This window comes from Zerene cesonia, chromosome 19, assembly GCF_012273895.1.
Source record: "Zerene cesonia ecotype Mississippi chromosome 19, Zerene_cesonia_1.1, whole genome shotgun sequence".
NCBI lineage: Eukaryota > Metazoa > Arthropoda > Insecta > Lepidoptera > Pieridae > Zerene > Zerene cesonia.
In genome coordinates, this window is record NC_052120.1 from 3,857,960 (window position 1) to 3,870,248 (window position 12,289).

At 30.5% G+C, this 12,289-nt stretch overlaps 1 protein-coding gene across 2 annotated transcripts in view; it reads left to right on the forward strand.

The window, feature by feature from the left end:
* The first annotated feature begins 895 nt into the window (after positions 1–895).
* Positions 896–12,289, forward strand: part of LOC119834693 (pyrokinin-1 receptor-like) — a 47,023-nt gene continuing 35,629 nt past the window's right edge. For both annotated transcript variants that reach the window (XM_038359141.1, XM_038359142.1), the window contains exon 1: positions 896–1,052. The gene's annotated coding sequence lies outside the window, so the exon portion shown is untranslated. The remainder of the gene's footprint in view (positions 1,053–12,289) is intronic.

The following is a 12,289-nucleotide window of genomic DNA, read 5'->3' on the forward strand; positions in this document are numbered from 1 at the left end:
AGTCTTACATCTCATAGATACATAATATTAAAATATTGCATCGTAAGGTCTATTCATAACAAACGATATACGATTTCTTTATATAATATACAATACGCTCATTTAGCACACACACAAGAATTGCTTATTTAAAGGTATTATATAATATTACAGATACCATAATACTATAATATAGAGTACAATTGATGCACATATCGTAACAAACTGATAGAAATCTAGTAAGTAGATTTTTTTACCACACAGGATTTTTTATTAGTGGAGTTGTCTAACGTAGGCCATGAATAGTTCTAAATTTTGTTATAATAATTTCATAAAATACTATCTTTTAAAGATTAAGCGTTCATTCAAAATATATTTATTGTTAAGCTAATGAAAGTAACTCATTAATTGAAGTCAAAAAAAATTACAGTTGTAGAGATATAGGTATAGTAAAGAAAGTCCAAGTTGAACTTCCCAATACTTACTTTTTCAAAACAAAGCTTACTTTGTATTACCCTTATATCAATATATTAATACAAACGTTTATTTTAACAAAAACACATCATTTCATAAATGAATTTATTAAAAAAAGCAGCAATTCTGTTATTAATTATCTGCGATAAATAATGCGCATTTTGTTAAAACCCTTTTTCTAATTTAATTTGGTAATCATAATAAGTGCTTGTTTAATAAGTTTTAATCGAGTTGTGCCTGCCTGTACCTACCTGTTAGATTTTATTTGCGTTAAATTCTCACATAATAAACATAATTATCCTCACAAATTATGAGCAGTATTCATATAATTCATGATTATTTGCGCATTTTAATGTTTTATACATTACCATATTTAAATCTCAAAAATGTATAGGAAACACTAAAAACCTGTGCGATGTTTACGGTGCGGCTCTTAGTATAAGGCAGACTTTAGGCCGACACGCCGGTGCGCTGATTGTCTCTCTACACTTTACGTTTTTGATAAATACTGTTAAAATGTGAATTGTTTTATGTTTCTGTGCAGTTTAATAAATTGTAGTGAGTTTAAATACAACGAAATACAGGATTCATAATTCAAGGTCAGTGAAATATAAACAATTCATAGGTTGTATTTTTATATGCTATGTTAAAAAAATGTTTTAAAGTTTGCGGGACTAAACTTAATCATAAATTTATTAATAATAAAAAACGTTTGAATTTATAATTAGATAAAATTATTATACCCATAATATTTTTTTTAATGATAATAAAAAAATATTTTTAATTTTGGATGTGACCATTGATACATAGAACATTTTATAAAATATGAAAATAAAAAATAAAAGACTATTAATCACTGTCTTAAATTAAATAATGAATGCATGGAGTAAATATTATGTATAAAGTAGTTTTCCGAACATACCTAGATCCCGTTCCCGTAGAATTACCAGGACAAAAACCTATGTCCTTTGTCGGATGTCAAACTATCTCTTATATATAAACTATCTCTTATAAAATAATTATTCATATTCATAGCAACAGCTACAGAGATTATATAGAATTAAGATTTTTAATTTTTATTCTAGTAGTTCATGGACTTGTTTTGTAATATATTAAACTTTGATAGGTGTTCGCATTGTATAAATTATGTAAATGAATGGCTTTGGTAATTTAAACTATATGTAGTTATATATACTACGTGCTTAAAACGCATTTTTTTCATAATTATAATTATGATCAGAAGATTACAAATAAAAGCAGCAACAAGTGTCTCCAACAACAATTAAATGTATTGTTTTTCGCTGGATTATATATAATCTATTAATGTTAAACCGATAGGTTTGGTTTGTTTGAAAACTAGCTTATGCCCGTGGCTTCGCAAGCGTGAAATTCGGAATAGTTTAGATGTTATTATACATATAAACCTTCCTCTAGACTCACTTTATCGATTAAAAAAAAACATCAGGATTCGTTGTGTAGTTTTAAAGACCTAAGCATACATACATACATAGCTACAGCGAAGGAAGCGACTTTCCTTTATACTATGTAGTGACTACGCAGACATAGGAGCTTTCTCCGGTCCCCTCACAGCCTGTATCTTACACACGTTTGGGAAAAATAATTCATACTGCAATAAATTCGGATTGTAGTCTAACGACGAATAATGCCTTGGATTGCAAGCAAATGTTATCGCAATTTTTGGACAATTTGCAATATCTCGAGAAATAACATAATCTAAGGACGTTTAAATTTACGGTGACTATAGTATATTATATGTGGCTATAGTATATTTTCGTGTTCGCTTCGTTATTTATGATCAGATTCGATGATTCTTTTTTTCTTGGACAATTCCAAGGGTGATGAAAAAAAGAGCCATGTTCGAAAACCAGCTTCTGAGGAAGGTATTTCTGAACTCGTAGGGATGATTACTGCGTTTGTTTATTACCTATGTACTACTTTCATTAAGAAAAAACACCACACTTTAATGAAGAGTCGATCTAGTGATGGAACCGAAACACTGACAAGCGAATTCCTTAACTGCTTATATGGTTCAATATGTCAAAATGTTCAGATCGTATAAAACATTGCAAAAAATGTGCCTGTGCATAATTTAAAATTTGAATAATACAATATATATAATATTAAGTGCATTAAAATTAAAAAATTAAGTCAAAGTCGTTGCTTAAAAAACTAAACATATAATATGTTTGTCGTGCTTCGACTTGACTTTATTTGTTTCTTTTTGTAAGTGATACAAGCGATACATTTATCTTATATTATATCTTTAAACGAGCAATTCTTGTATATATATATATATATATATATATATATATATATATATATATATATATATATATATATATATATATATATATATATATATATATATATATATATATATATATAATTGAAATCTCGGAATCGGCTCCAACGATTTTCATGAAATTTAGTATATAGGGGTTTTCGGGGGCGATAAATCGATCTAGCTAGGATTTTTTTTTAGAAAATGTCATATTCGTGTTTTATTCGTGTTTTTTTTTCCTGACATCTATTGGTGAATAATAATACTATTTTGCTTCGTAGATAGCTGGACAACTGAAATAAAGTCATATTCGTGTTTTTTTTCCTGACATCTATTGGTGAATAATAATACTATTTTGCTTTGTAGATAGCTGGACAACTGAAATAACACATAGGCACTTTTTATACCAATATTCCTACGGGATCCGGACTTACGCGGTTTCAACCGCGGGTCACAGCTAGTTTGACATTAAGATGAAAAAATTAAATAAACTCCATTCAGTAGTTCCACCTATTTTGATTTTCAAATTAATTACAAAAACTAGGACCAGTTTCGATACATGATGATGATATTCAATGTAGTTCAATCAAAAGGTAATGATACAAAGTAAACCTCAAAATTTTTTTGTTAGAAATAGTTATGATTCAGCGATTTTGTTGTTATTTAAATCATTTATTTTTTATTTCACCTCATTTCACATACACGTCCTTATCTTTTAATAGCTTTTAAACGTAACCGTCCTGTTCTCAGTCATTTATTGGGATATAATTTTAGAAGCGACTGACTTTCTTATTAATTAATAGTCAATTATGAATATAAACTTATGATTGGTGTTAAATGCACATTCAGTAATGTAATCTGAGCTGTGCTATTTTATTAAATGTGACACGATTGTTTATAACATTATACCAGATTTTAGTAAGTACAACAATTACAACAATTTGTTTAAGTGTTACTGAAAATTTGGCCTTGTTGAAGCGACAAATTTGCATTGTTCCAACAAAAACCGCTCTTCGCTTTAGAAGTAACATCATTTGATTTATTCAAATACCCCAGCTGCGTCATTTTGGCTTTGATAATGCTACATTCTTCTAGAAATAGCGCGTGAATTCGCAAGTAAATTTTTCTTTGTGCCAATATTCTGTTTTTAACATGGGAGTTGAATAGATTGTCTTTATATCATACTTGCTGTTCGCCCCGATTTCGCCGGTGGTACTACACATAGCTCATGTCCATCAGCGACTATGCAGCTTTGTCATGTTGAAAGAATTTTGAAATCGATTGTAGTATTTGTGTGCAAACGTAACAAATGCATAAATGTTTCCTCTTTATAATATTAAATAGCAGACGATTAAAATTTAACAAAATATCTGCGATCCCTAAACGATGCTCTCACTTGCCGACAATCGGAAATGTAGTTAAAGATGGTTAAAAGGGTAAGACTCCGAACGGTTTAGGTTTTCACGCACAGGCTCAGCTAGTTTGCTGTCGTGTGAGCGAACTAAACAACAAAAAGTGCCTGTTTGGTTTACGGACCAACGTACGGTTTCTAAAACCGCCCGTGTGTAATTCCCAATTTTTTTTTTTAACCTAAAATCAGATGTTATAGGTATTCTTTACCAAATAGTATTAGAGTATTATTTTAGTGATAGCCACTAAGGATGACCACCGGAAGCATATCTATTTTTAACTCCTTATTAATAATTTTTTATTATTGTCGGATGAGGGCCAAAACTAGGCTTAGGCAAATAAAATGACGTCACAAGTAGGTAATGAATGAATGAATGAATGAATGAATAAAACTTTATTGTACACACCAATAGGAAAAATTTTAAAAGCACAGACTAAAAATACAAGTTGCACAATAGGCGACCTTATGGCTACAGAGCCATCTCTTCCAGGTAACCAAAACAACGAAATAATACATAGAAAGCGTAAAGGTAGGTGGTGTATACTATAGATATAAGTTTAATTAATATAGATAAGTATATAGCATAGCAAATACATAGATGTAATAAGATACAATATTAATAAAATAAAAACATGTAAGAAAAAACAATATACCTATACATATTATTATTATTTCAATTTGTATGATAAGATAAATAAACAGTATATGTAGATGATATAATTAGAATATATAATGTCATCTCTCATTTAAAGAGGAATAATATTCAAAGAGCATACTTTTGAAAGTAACGATAGATTTAGCATTTCGTATATTAAGTGGCAAATCATAATATTTGTTTGATAAAAATTATAGACAGAAATAGGAATGTATGCAATTTTACCGTTTTTTTTTGCAAATATCTTTTAATTTTAGGCCCCTTTTCTACAACAGAAATAATTAGTTAAGTATGCATGTTCTGGTTACCGATTGTAATAATATTTTTCGTCAGGGTCGAAAAAATTTAAATGATTAAATCTAACGTTGTTGGAAGACTTAGAACAACACTGCTCAAAAAACATTTTTTTTAATATGTGTGGTCAAATAGCGTAAATTTGCTTGCGATAAACTATGCGCAATTATAATGTAATTAGAATATTATAATGATAAAATAATGATTTTATTATATGATACCTCACTATCGAAATAGTTTATTTTAGCAATAGGTAAATGAACTCGATACACGTTAAAATTCTTTTTTTGTTTTGAAAAATTAAACGTATCGGAATGGTATAAAAAACACGTAACGCTTAATTTTTATATTTACATAATGATTGTAAACTTTGCTAGCTAAAGACAAGCTGAATTAGTTAGCAAATGAATAATGCTTTTCAATTTATACATTGATATTAAACAAGTATTTTAACCAATTGCAACAAGTAATAATAAGTATTAAAAACCTATTTTATTATATATATAGCATGTCGATTAATTCCTCTGTATTGAATAGTAAAGAATCCAGAAGTAGATACTATCGTTATTTTTTCAAAAATTATTTTTAATATAAAAGTTTCTATTAATAATATAATATAATTTATTAGCTGCGCTTCAGCCACATGACGCAATATAGACTTATATAGCCTTTCTTTGTAAACTGACTATAAATAAAAAAAAAACATATTATTCAATTTGAACCAATAAGAAATTTCTGAGATAGCATTCAAATAAACACACAAACAAACTCTGCAGCTTTATATTCTTAGCATAGACTAAAGATTTTGAGATAAGATAGTTGGAGATTTTAAACACCTGATTAAATGGTCAGATTTCGATTAAGCTTCATTAGCATATTATGCAATGTACCCACCAAACCACTATGGGAATGTTTTGTAATAAATCGTTAAAAACAAATGTTTAGTTTCGGTAATTATAATATTGATGTGTATCGTGTTTATATAGCTTATAATTTAGATTTGCAATAATACCAAATTTAACAATGTTTTAACTGACTATTTAAAGAGTGGAATTAATAAATTAAAAAGATGGCGTTGAAATAAAAAATAAATACCATTTTTTATGGTTGTTGACTACGGAAGTAAACAAGGGTCATATTCTTATTCGCATATCTGTCAATTCCGTATAATATTATATTGATTCAGGTTTCCTGAGCACACTCAAACATAAAAGTGGTGTTTGTACTATATTCAAGTTGGGTGAGGTACTCAAACGTATTCTATCACGATTTTATACATACATCTATTACATAATTATAGATTGTAAAAGTCTTCTATCTCAACGTATGTTTTTTGAAACAGTATTATTATAAAATTCTTTTACAGATATATAACTGCTGTAATGCAATACTGAACCTTTTTCTTTTGGATCATACCAATTACAATGCATTGCTGTCTTATTTTGTACCATTTATATTTAATAGTAGATGCGAGCCGCGCTTTCGCCCGTGTAAATGTTTAGCCCCCTATTAATTCTAATGTTCCTATGGCAATATCAGTTTAAAAAGTAGCCTAAATTATAACATCAGCTATGTGTCCGTGAAAGCCGTGTCAGAATCTGTTAATTGTTTCAGATTATAGCTGGAACAAACAGACATAAAGATAGACAGGCAAACAATAACTCTAAATATTGTACCGTATACAACTAAAGACATTTAGTAAACAGCGGCTAGTTAAATGTTACCTACAAATAGACACTCCAAGTTTATTTTTAGTACCTTAACTTATATAAAACAGTCACACCAATTCAGATATAGCTGCAGGATATTGCACAACAATTTATTAAAGTTTCATCACTATCCAATGTTTTATTATCCATTGTTACAAGAAAACAATACCAAATAATATTATGTACTAACTATATTTAACAAGAAAAATTTTAAATCCATAAAACTCGATTATGAGGCTTCGAACCCGGTTTCATATTATGCCTAAGGGGCAACCTGCGCCATCTACTGATATGTTTAACGACCATCTCAACCATACATATACTATAAACCATACACTTATACACTTATAAACTATATCAACCAATCTGAAACATTACTTCACTGAGTCCAATATTGTATCGACTTAACGCGTTTATTGTTGTATTTTAATTTTAAGTGTTAAGCCTTTAAATTTAAATTATTTTAATAAAAAGCAATTTAATACTATAAAATTAAAATTTTAAATATTTACATGTATTTGATATTTTACGACTTACATTTTTAATGCGAATACATTATCAGAGATATCTCAAAATCCTAAAACTAAACGAAGCTAACTTAAATATGTATAAGGTTTCAGATGAAGTTTTCAACATTTAACTGTCGAGTCCTATTATAAAATTAAGTTCTGTAATTGAGCTGTGGTTGCTATGATTTAGTTTCATTTATTTAAAGCTTTTAACCCTACTGACCCTTCTATTGATTTTTGCGATTGTATATGACCATAAATGAAAAAATATTGCAAAAAACTAGCTGCTCCTAGATCCGCCTGGGTAAACGCAAGTTTTTCAATTTCTTTCAGTTATTTTTCTAATAAAAAAAAAATTATCAAATTCGTCTCCCCGTTCTTAAGCGCAGTGGCGTAACTAACCCGACTTTCATATACATACATAACTAATCGCCGTTCCCAAAATCTAGGGTTTCAACCCCTTGCGATTTTTATGTACATAAACTTCATGGGTTTTCGATTCGTATGGTTCTATATTCTCCTGTCTGACGTTAGGTAGATCCTTAAAAGTTAGCTTGATGTTCTTCATATTATTTCAGAAGATATTTACATCTTATATAACGTTGCATTAAATGTGTAATAAATTTAAGACAATAACTAAAAATTTACTTCCCAATCCATTGGTCAGGATATACTCTTTATGGAAAATATTTAATGTACAGAAATTGTCTGGATGCGCTCTTATTATTGGCTATTGAATTTATCGTGTAAATGTGTAACTCATATTCTCAACATGGGTGTTTATTAAACCTAAATAAGAATTAGTAGTTATTTCTATTATAACGAAAACAATCACATTTTAGCATTCCAAATTTCATTTTAATCATGACATTTCGTTTTTGCTTCGACTAAAAATGCAATACATTATTTATTAACCTACAGACAAATAGTACCGTTACTGTGTATTTAATTTTTAAATTGCAAATATGGCCGATTAAGTATTGAATATAACTTTGAGATGTGGTGATGCGAATGACAAAAAACAATAGTTGTTGTTTATCAAAAGGATAATAAATCACCCCTTAAATATTATCGCAGTGTTTTTACCATTGCCTTAATCAGGTTTTTGAAGAAAAATTTAATCGAAATATTTACATGTTTCATTGAAATTAAATCATGGGTTGCTTTTAACACAACTCTCGTGTTTGAGGTATCAAAGGGAACTCCTTAACGACATTTAAATAAAATATACTAAAGAGAGAGATATAATAAAATTATTTTATAGTAAAGAAAATTTATTTCTCATTTATTTTAACGACACAAAGTGCCAGCGAATGTGACGTAAGGAAACCGGCGAGAAACATTGTTATGAAATATTATTATCATTTAGACTAAATTTAAGGGGCGAAAAGATGAAGAAGTTATTCGATCTTTCGCAATTTGTATGTGGTAGTCGAGCACGCTTCGGCACGAATTGGGCCAGCTCGCACTGGGGAAGTACCACACCCCCACAGAAGACCGGCGTGAAATAGCATTCTGCTGTGTTTCGTTCGGTGAGTGGGGTAGCCGGAGGCCCATATACTTTTCCTTACCCTTCCCAGTCCTTTCTTTTATTCCTATCGCCAATCCTTTCTTAATCCCTTCCCATAAAGTCGTAAAAATCCATTTGTAGAGGCGTAAGGTCTGCAATGGACCTTATGCCTCTCCAAATGTTCATGGGCGGTGGTAGCGCTTATCATCAGGCGACCCACCAGCTCCATTGCCGACTGTAAAAAAAAAATTAGACAAACCTGGCCTTGCTCCCTAAGTCCATGTAATTAAATAATTAATCTAAATGTAATAAACGCAATAAAGATAGAATCGAGTGTTCGCTGTCATGACTTTCTACGAGGAATTATTGAAAGCACGTGCACTTTACGTACGTGTTTGCTCCGAACGTGAACGCTAAACCGAGACCTCTAGACCTAAGTAGTTGTAGACTTTAAGACAGTAAGATTGCTCTCCTAATTGAGCTTTTGTGATTAGATGCCTGAATTCATTAAGAACAATGGCAATGAAATTAGAAACACAGGAATACACTTCCGAATTAGATTAATTGATGAAACAATGAATATCCAACTAAAGAAAAATCCAATCCAATTGAAAACAAGATTTAATGAAACTTTTTTAAGGAATGCGACATACAAACATTGAAATGCGACAGACATACTATTTAAATGTACCTTTTATGATTATATTTTTTTAAAAGAAGTATATAAATATACATAGAAATTAACTGTACTTAGCTGTATACTAACTAGTATATACTAAGTATATACTAACAGCGTCGTTTTCATCAATCCCTTGACAATCCTTTTTAGAGTACCATTAAGTTTTATAATCTCCCTTGGGCTACCAGCAATCCTACACTAAAAAAACCTTGTTAGCATGAATCTCTATTTTCTCCGTATCTCTCTATATACTTCGTTCCTTTAATTCGCATTGGTATATTTTATAATTTTGATAAAGTATATCGCTAAAGTCAAATTGTCACTTCCCCATAACTCCGTCGTTTGAACAAAATTGATTCATGTTCTCTTTGTGCTAAATAAAAACTTATATAATCAAAAGTAAAACAATCGTACAATTGACCTATACTAATAATGAATTTTAAATAAAACATTTATTTTAATTTTTAGTTTTATAGCATTGAAATGCTTAATGAATAATTTCTCATTTATAAAGCATTTCAATGCTATAAAACTAAAAATTAAATTTAACAAAGGCCGCGTTCCATCGATACATATTGTAATCATTGAAATAATGTTTCGTATTGGTTGTGATGGTTCTTAATCATCTCAATAGATGGCGTGGGGTGCCCCTTAGGCACATGAAACCGAAAGAGTAGAAGAAATTCGATTACTGTGGCAGGATCACGGGTGGCCGAGAGGCTAGGCGTTGCTACGGTTAGGCAAGATACGCAGGTTCGAATCCTGCCTCGTGATCAAATTTTTTCTATTCTCTCAAAATTTCTCATAAAACATTTATTTTAATCATATTCAAGTAACCTTCTACGTGCATGCATTTACTATCTAAATTATTAAAAAAATACTCTGCTATATGAAGTATGCAAAATGCATATCATATATGTCGTACATATATATACAATACTACTTCAGAATATTGTTATTCCCAAATTGACATTTTGCTTTAAATAAATGGGTCGGGTTATATATTCAAATAATATTTATCAGAAATTCCCAAAGGCTTTCACTTTGCCTTCATCCTAATCCTTAAAATCATTGAAGGGACTTTTTTTTTATATCTGGGCCACAAAGTATCTAAAAGCATTTTTGATTTATGGCAATAAAATTACTACTAATCTAAATACGTATTCCTTTTTCTTCGTTTTATGATAACGTAGGTTAGTATTAGTGGCAATTCTTAGACAGTATATTATATCAAAGATTCCATTAGACATTTCAGTTACTTTTCAATAAAGTCGCTGCGGTTTAGGGAAAGGTATTTCAATTCATTGTTTCTCGTTGACCAATTGTTATATTTGTTATATTTTTGTAAGTTTTTTTACGGATTACTTGTCTAGTAAGTTATCTTTTTCTGTACTAACTGAAAGTTCGTGCGATTGGAGAAGCTCAATCTTTTATTCAATTTATGAACCACCGCTAAGCGCTATCCATCGTAATTGACTAGATAAACTTGCAAGGAATAAGTTTGGAACTGTGCACGCGCGGGCTTGCAGAAGATGGTCGAAAAGAATTAGGTCACTCTATTGGAAGAGTTTACCGTACTTTACGTTTCGTACATACGATGGGAGAATAGTATAGATAAAACCTATGACTAATTATTTTATGAAGCTGAAGACATTGTCGGTTTGTTTGTTTGAATGCGCCAATCTCAGAAAATGCTGGACCGATTTAAATATCCCCGAGTGCTATAGGACATATATTAAACATGGGCGAAGTCGGGGCGGACCACTAGTTACACTTATAAATCCACCAGAATCTACTATATATATTAAGAGCATATTCGCATCATTTATTTGATATTGGGCCTTCAGATATCAGAGGTGGCCTGCAGCGTCGGCGACGTCACGATGACGTCTCATAGAGGGAGAGCTCTAAGAGTTGAAACTTTGATGCCTTCCGAAGAGGTCTTAACTCAGATATCCGTAAATTGAAGTGTCACCTCACATAATTAAATGTGGTAACTTAATTTATCGTTGGTTTTCATGTAATGAAAGTTTATCGAATAAATAGTCACCAACAATTATTAATATGTTTTCACTCTACGTTTTCTGAGTGAAGCTCAAAGCGGCTGGGTCCTATTATGTTGGAATATTGTAATATGATCGATTCACGTATATAAGGCAAAATTTCAGGGTTTTTGACGAGAACATAATTTCACACGTACGACGTCTGTGAGGCAAAGTGGCTAATATCCTGTATTAATAATGTGTAAGAACTTATGTTATAGAAAAATATGAGCATATTCGTAAATATAAAAATAAAAATGTAGTATAAGTCTACACTCAAGGACGGTTGAACGGATATTAATGATTTATGGTTTGGTCGATTTGCCCGCTTGGATAGGATAATAACTTAAAAATTTGCAAACCTTACAACAGTCAACCCGGACGAGGCCGCGGCGAGTGAGCAGATATTTACATTTCGGAACTTTATTTTTTTTCATATAATACATGGCATGAAACCATTTCTTCAGTTCGCTTTCGTTCCACACGTTCGACGAAAATTTAGATATGAAGCTTGTACCACAGATAAAATAATACTTAACGTTGTACCTAAATATCATAAATGAAGTAGTGACATAGGCTATATAAAGAAACAAAATGACACCCGCAAAAAATTGGATTCATTCGTTGTTCATTCCATTCCTTGATTATAAAATGCAAGATCGTCAAGATACCACCACAATGTAACTAAAAGTTGACATTCGCGTTTTCTTCTTTTATTATTCATC